Here is a 7727-nt window from a genome sequence, read left to right on the forward strand (position 1 = left end):
AGGGTGTTGGTTGCAGCCTTCCTCCTCAGAGAAAATGAAGTTGACCTGATCTCTTTCCCATGAGCCATTTGGAGAACAGAAGATAATAAAGACAACTGAATTTTCCCCTGGACCGTCCTCTGGCAGCTCTTTGTGAGGGGCTGTGGTGTTGCTGGGAGAATGCAAGAAGGTGAAGAGAAGCTGGTGGGATTGTGCACGCTGCTTCAAGGTGGACCCCACCCCCAGTGGTGGGCCAGCCACAGTGAGTGACCGAGGACTCTGTGTGCCTGGGCCTCTGGCCAAGGAGGTGAGGCCTGGTTGTCATCCAGCTGAAGGCAGCTGTGCTTGTGAAAATGTTCTTCTCTCGACACTGCACTCACCTGAAATACTACAGGCCATGGCATGAGCCCAAATCTGCTCATGAGTGTTTATCCCTCCAAGGGCAGCCATACCAGGTGGGGGATCTGAGGAAGCAGGAATTGAGAACTCTGCATGGGAACATGTAGATTTCAGGATTCAGATCAGAACCTTACAGTAGTTTTGTCTTTGAGTTCAGAACCTTACAGTAGATTTGTCTTTGAGTTAAATGTTCCAGAGCCAGCCCCAGGATCCTGTGAGTTGGAAGAGGAACTTTAGGACCTTGGAATTATACCCTAAGGGTGGAGAGATTGAGAGAGAAGTGCTCAAAATACAGAGGAAAGGTGCCCCCAGCCAAGGATTAATCAGTGTAGTGGGGGAAGCAGACTAATCAAGATGTAATTATGCCAAAGGGAAACAAACCAACTAATGGGTGTCTTCCTAGAGCTCCCAGACCTGAAGGAAGGAGCAGCTTGCTGGCTTCAGGGGTGAACTTTTCTTTAGGGGCCAGGAAAATGAGAGGACATGCTGGACATGTGGATTCAAGGCCCAGGGAACATGGGGATACAAAGGCAGAGGCCCTGGGACTGGAGTGGGGATGGACTCGCTCAGGGGCTGTGGAAAGGAAAAAGATCAGACAACCTGAAATGCACTTGCAGCCAGCCAGCAGGACCCAGGCTGCCCAGACAGCTGATGACCAGGAGACAGCCTGCTTCTAGAGCACCAGACGCTGCCTCTTCCCAAAGACTGCAAAGCGTCAGCCAACAGAAAAGCCACCTGGGCCTCCTTGCACACTTTCTATGCTCAGGAGCCAAGAACGTGCCTCCTTCCCTCCTGTCTTCCTGACCTCAGCAACTACACTCAGAAGAACAGCCAGATAGTCTTCAAACTGCTGTTTGCCTCCCAACACCTGGCAACAGGCAACAGGCAGACTGATGAACCAAAAACTTTAAATGTTTGTTTTCTTTAAATAAAATTCCTTGGAAAGAGCTCTGAAAGTGAGGAGAAGAAATCCTAATTTGGTAACACCATTGAATGTTTGCATTTTCTAGGGCAATTCAATCTCTGGATTTTTAATTAAAGAAAAAAGAAAAGAATTAGCTGGAAAGATCTTGCCAAGAAGCTAAATGAGCCCATGCAGTTTGAAAATGAAGGTAAAAAGTCTCAGCAGAGTTTGTACTTCCCCAAGATCACACATGTGACAGGGTCAGGTGACCTCCCAGCCTTGCCTAACATGTCATCCCACCCTGATCCCATCCTGGGTCCTCTTTGAGGGAAGAGGTTAGCAATCTCCACAAGCCCAACCAGTTCTACTGGGCCTGAACCTGAGGTTGGAATATGCCACTAGCCAATTTAGGTTTGTACCTTCTTCTGTACTAAGGGTTGCCTGTATAGCATATACATTTACACTAAATAAAAAATTTAGTGTGTACCTGAAATATCATAAAATGCATTTGTACATTTCCTGGAACAGTAAAGGTATTGTTTGGCTTGGCCATCTGGGGATGCAATGACAGAGGGTAAAAGAGGTGGGTGGCTGCCATGACTGGGCCTGACATGGCATAGACCCTAATTGACCCCATGGTCTGCATTCAGAAATTGGATATGGGGGCTTCTAGGTTACCTTTGGTTCTTGTTCCAAGGACAACATTTGGCTCTGTCAAACTCTGCTAGCTCTAGCTACCATGCCTCTAGCTAGTCCCCTCCCACCTCTGAGCCATCCCCCAATTATCTGACAGCCACACTTGATGGGCTCCAGCCCCCTGAGTCGGCCTTGCTGGCACACAGAAATACAAGCATCCTTGGTTTCTTGCACATATATGGTACTGTCTGCTTATCAGCTGAACCGTAAGGGTCTTGCAGTCTGAGACTTTACTCTCTGGTTCTCCACTGTGTCTCCAAGTTCTCTCTGTGGTGAACACTCAGTCCACTGTGACAACCCTCCCCCCCCAACACCCACAGGCACCCACATGCACATAGTTCTATCAAGCAATCTAGACATTAAACGTAGATGTGATGAAAATATCAACAGCTCAAGTCAGGGCCCCAGCTGTAATTCCACTGGAAGCCACTGATATTTTAAGGGGCCAAACATGACTGTCCCTTGGACTTCAGGCCAAATATCAAATGAAGATGTGGAGTCCCAATCTTCTAATTTTTACGGTCTTTTCCACCCTTTGAAAACCTGACAGGGTGTAGGCTGGTCCAGGGATGTGGTGGCATACCCTGCCCTCAGCCCTCCTGAGGTTAGAGAATACACGGCCTTCTCTCTTTGCTCAGCCCTGGGCCAAACTGCAGCCTCTTTAAGAGCCGGTCAGTAGGGCTGCTGGCTGCCTCTGCAGAGTCACATGGAAGAGCAGCAGGATGGGGCCCACCCAGCAGGGGTGAAGTGGAAAGGGGCTTTCCTAAAGGAGGGAAAGAGAATCACTCCAGCCCCCTGCACAATTGCAAAGCCACACCAAGCTCTGGGGCTACCAGAGTTGGGGGTACCAGAGTACCACTAACAACTCCTCAACCCCAAGCCTTCCTAACCAGACCCAGCAGAGGTCATGCTGAGTATCCTGAGGATTTGCTTCCTCTGAAACATGTCCTAATTCAACAAATACTTGGTTTCACAATTCACATCTGTTCTCTGATTAGAAAAAAAAAAGGAGAGATATGTCGTGCCACAGTCTCCTGCGGGGAAGCTCACCCACAGCCCCAAGCCCTGCCACCTGGCTTTGCAGAGTGTGTGAACCTCTGAGAATACTTGGCCTCCATGCCTCTGGAGCTTAGAGGAGCTCCTTGGGCTAGAAACCCTGACTCTCCCAGCCCTGAATCATCATGCAGCCCCACCTGGCCCTGCAGCCAGAAAACAGAGCCGCTTGCTTTCAACCAAAGGGACACGCAGTTTAAGAGGATTCAAACAGGGTCATTACTGCTCAGTCTTTCAATGAGACTAAGCAGAACAAAGCAGGACTGAACCAGAAGAGACAAGCGCTCAGTTGGCACCTGAGGCAGAGCCCACTCTATCTCTGGGAGGCCTTGGCTCATGGATGAACCTTCCCAGAAGTGTTTTGACAAAGACACTAGAGAAGTCTCTATAGTGCTTCCAAGTTCACATGTTCATAGAATGTTAAAGTAGGAAGGGACTTTTTGTGGGACTTTCGCAAGTCCTTTCTCCTTTCTGGGCTGCAGTTTGCTTATCTACAAAATGAAGGGATTGGACTAGATCTGTGGGTCTCAATCCTGTCTGCACAAGAGAACCACCTGGGGATCCTGCAATCATGGACATGGGCTGTCTGTGATAGCTTCAAAGTAAACAAGGGGCAGGTGGGGAGGAGTGGGCGGGGGAAATGCTACAACAGGACTGGCTAAGTGTTGAAATTGTTTAAATGGGATAATAGGTAAATAGGGGGTAAGAGGGTGGGATCATTCCATTCCCTGTTTTTCAGAATAAAAGTTAAAAAAAAAAAAAGGAAAAGAAAAACCAAACCACTGATGCCTGGGTCTCACCTGGAACCTATTGAAATGAAATGTCTGGCTGGGGGCGGTGGCTCATGCCGGTAATCCCAGCACTTTGGGAGGCCGAGGCCGGTGGATCACGAGGTCAGGAGATGGAGACCATCCTGGCTAACACAGTGAAACCCCGTCTTTACTGAAAACACAAAAAATCAGCTGGCGTGGTGGTAGATGCCTGTAGTCCCAGCTACTCAGGAGCCTGAGGCAGGAGAATGGCGTGAATCCGGGAGGCAGAGCTTGCAGTGAGCCGAGATTGCGCCACTGCACTCCAGCCTGGGCGACAGAGCGAGACTCCGTCTCAAAAAAAAATAAAAAATAAAAAATAAAATGGAAGGTCTAAGGGCTCGGGGCCATGGAATTGGTGTTTTGAACAAAGAGTCCCCAGGTGATGCCAATATGCAGCCAGGATTGAGAATGTTGGACGAAACACTCTCCATGGGCCCCGCATGCAGCTGAGCAGTTGAGCTACTCATACCTTCCACCAAGCTACAGCAAGTCAAATTCAGGTCCCACTTGCTTTTACCTTCTACTGCTGTAGTTCCTCCTCTCAGAGGAGAGATAATGGGCGGGGGCAGCGCAAAGCCCTGCCAGGCTGCAGTCCCAGGTCCTCCAGTTAGTCTATTCTGCCCCGAAAGGTGGAGCCCTCAAATAGGCTGATTCCTAAGGCTTCCAGGGCCAAGTGTGCCAGCTCAGGGAGGGTGGCATCTGCACCTCCAGGAAGTTCCAGACAGGACCAGTCCCTCTCCCCCATACAGTGAGCCTGAACTTAGCCTCATTTTCTGTCTCCTCATGTGGCCAAGTAGGCCTCCCACCTCTCTGAACACAGCAAGTCATACTCTCATCGCATTTGGTTTAACTTCCCAGCCGACACTGAATGTTCCTGGACTGTTTCCCAACATCCATTTTCTCCCTTTTTCACTTCAGCATCTGGGACCAGCAGGCAGGAAGCAGGCTCAGCTTGGATTTCCACCAAGGATGCTCAGCTTCCAGGGGCCCCTGCACAAAGGTTCCGCTTTCACTGTCTCCCACCCCAGAGCACCAGCCACAGACCCCCTCCCCCAGCACTACCACCCTGCAGAATCGAATCCTACTGGCTGGAGTTTATCCTTCACTCATTGGTGAAGAAGTGTACATTCCAAACTCCTAGAAAACTTTTCAGAAGGTTTCCTCTTTCTCAGATCCTTTGTCCTTTATCAATGACAAGGGAGATCTGCAGGGCAGTGGGGACCCCTCCTGATTTGGGCCTTTCTGAAAGGCAGGAACTTCTTGAGTTCTGTTGTCCCTTTTGAACAGAGGTACTTCCTACTGCCTTTCTCCAACTAAAACTGGCTCTCCAGTTTGGCATTTGAGGTCTTTCCTGCCTCATGTCCCATTATTTCCCGATTTTTAAAAAATTAAAAGACTTCTGCTTTCGCCTGTCTGGTCAGCTTATGCCCCCTACCCACCTAAACGTACTGGGTACCTTTCCACGTCCAAGTATCTGCTCTTGCTAGTCCTTCTGTTTTGAATGGATTGCCTTTACTTTACCTGCCACCTTAGTATTTTCAAGTCAAATAAAATAATAGAGGTTCAAACTTCTTGAGCATTTGAGGGACTTTAAAACAAACTTCTTGAGCGCTTACTGTGTCAGTGCTAAGTGCTAAGCACCTTATTTATATGTGTCTTCTCTTTTACTCCTCACAAAATGCTGAGTCTATTTTTTTTTTTAGTATAGACAAGGTCTCACTATGCTGCCCAGGCTGGTCTCAAACTCCTGAGCTCAAGCTGTCCTCCTGTCTTAGCCTCCCAAAGTGCTAGGATTACAGGCCTGAGCTACTGTACCCAGTCGCTGAGTCACTTCTTAAGAAACTTTTCATTTTGAAATTTTAGACTTACAGAAAAGTTGGAAAAATAGTACAGAGAGTTCTGTGTACCATTCCCCTAATGTTAACATCTTACACAAATACAGCACAATTATCAACACCAGGAAATTAATATTGGTATAATACTATTAACTACATACCTCAACAAGTTTCTGATGTTTTTCTCATGATTATGAAAGTGCCAGTGCAAAATTATAACTGAGGCAGTGAAAGAGATCTGACCTAACCAACTCCACCTTGCTTCTCACCTCCAAGCTCTCCCTGTTCATTCCTGAGTGTGGGTCTCACTAACTTTGGGGGGAACTTAGTTTACAGTTTAACTCCGAAACAAAGACCCATAACAGCCCTTTCCCAAAACAAACCCCCTCCCTGCCTGGGGACTAGACTGCCTTTGTAGGACTAATTAGCCAAAAGATTAGAAATGATGGCTTAAGAGTCATGCAGCTGGAGGCTACAAGATTCTGACCCTCCCCAAATTGTTCATAGGGATAACATCTCTATTGTAAAACCTAAACGCAGTGCTTGAGATATTTTGCAAATCCTGCACTTGATGGATCAGCTGGCACGACCCAGATCAATAAACTGGCTCACTCGATCTACGCCACTCAGGAACGGACTCAGCACAAGAAGACAGCTTTGACTCCCTATGATTTCATCTCTGACCCAACCAATTAGCACTCCTGACTCACTGACCCCTGTCCACCAAATTATCCTTAAAAACTCCGATCCTTGAATGCTCTGGGAGACTGATTTGAGTAATAATAAAACTCCAGTCTCCCACATAGCCGGCTCTACATGATTACACTTTCTCTGTTGCAATTCCCCTGTCTTGATAAATCGGCTCTGTCTAGGCAGCAGGCAAGGTGAACCCATTGGGCAGTTACAATTAGATGGAGGTTATGCACTTTTGGCAAGAATACCACAGAAGTGATGTTTTGTCCTTCTCGGTGTGTCATACTGATGAAGCAGTATATTTCCCTGACTCCTTTGTGGGACTCATGACAGGGGTGCCTTGTTTACTCAGCCCACTGCTCTCAACTCCTCACAGGAGGTAGCGCACAAGTGAATGAGGTGAGAACTGGAGTGCAGGAGTGCTGCTTTGGTGCCCGCAGGAGGGCCCCGCAGCAGCATCCAGATGGGGGCTGTGAGCCCTGAAGCCCCAGAGGGCATGTTACAGTGCTCTTTTAGCTCTGCTGTCCATGGACAACTTAAGTGTTAACAACTCAGTGGACCCTTTGCCTCGTCGCATGGGGCAGCTGCCATCCACCAGCAAGGGCAAAGGGCCAGTGAGGAAGCCTTTTGTATCCACACCTGTGGCCCCTGAGCTCTTGTCCAGTGTCCAGGAATAATGAGGTCACATGAATGAATTGAAGGGTGGTAAATGTGGAGGATTTTATTGCCAATGAAAGTGGTTCTCAGCAGGAAGGGGAGCAGAAAAGGGGATGAGGAGTAGGTCATCTTCTTCTGAAGTCCAGCCGTCTCCAGCCAGATTCTTCTCCTAAGTTATGCCATCAAGCTATCCCTCTGAAGTTAAGCTGCTTCTCTCCGACGTCCAGCCATAGTCTCGATGTCAGCTGCTTCTCCTCTCTGCCAGCTGAGTCTGGGGTTTTTATAGGCACAGGATGGGATGGGGCAGGGCCATGGGTGATTTAGGAAAAGGCAACATTTGAGTGGAAAAACAGGAATAGAAGTTCTCACTTTGGGCCATGGTTTCAGGCTTTTCAGCTTGAGGGTGGGGTTTTTGCTGGGACCCGCCCTTTTCTGCCTAGAATTTCTCCACCTCCTGTGCCTATCACTAGCAGGTACATGATACTGATCTGTCTTATTACAGGTTGTGTTAACCTTGATCACATGATTAAGGTGGTATCTGGTAGGTTTCTCCATAGTAAAATTATTCTTTTTCTTTTCATAACTGTTAATACCCTGAGGGAGATACTATGAGACTATGAATAGCCTATTTCTCCTCCAACTCCTGTCCACTTAATTTAGATCCACCTGCAGATCTTGCCTGCAGTAGTTATTACTATA

This window comes from Rhinopithecus bieti, unplaced genomic scaffold (assembly GCF_001698545.2).
Source record: "Rhinopithecus bieti isolate Rb0 unplaced genomic scaffold, ASM169854v2 scaffold_65310, whole genome shotgun sequence".
Classification (NCBI taxonomy): domain Eukaryota; kingdom Metazoa; phylum Chordata; class Mammalia; order Primates; family Cercopithecidae; genus Rhinopithecus; species Rhinopithecus bieti.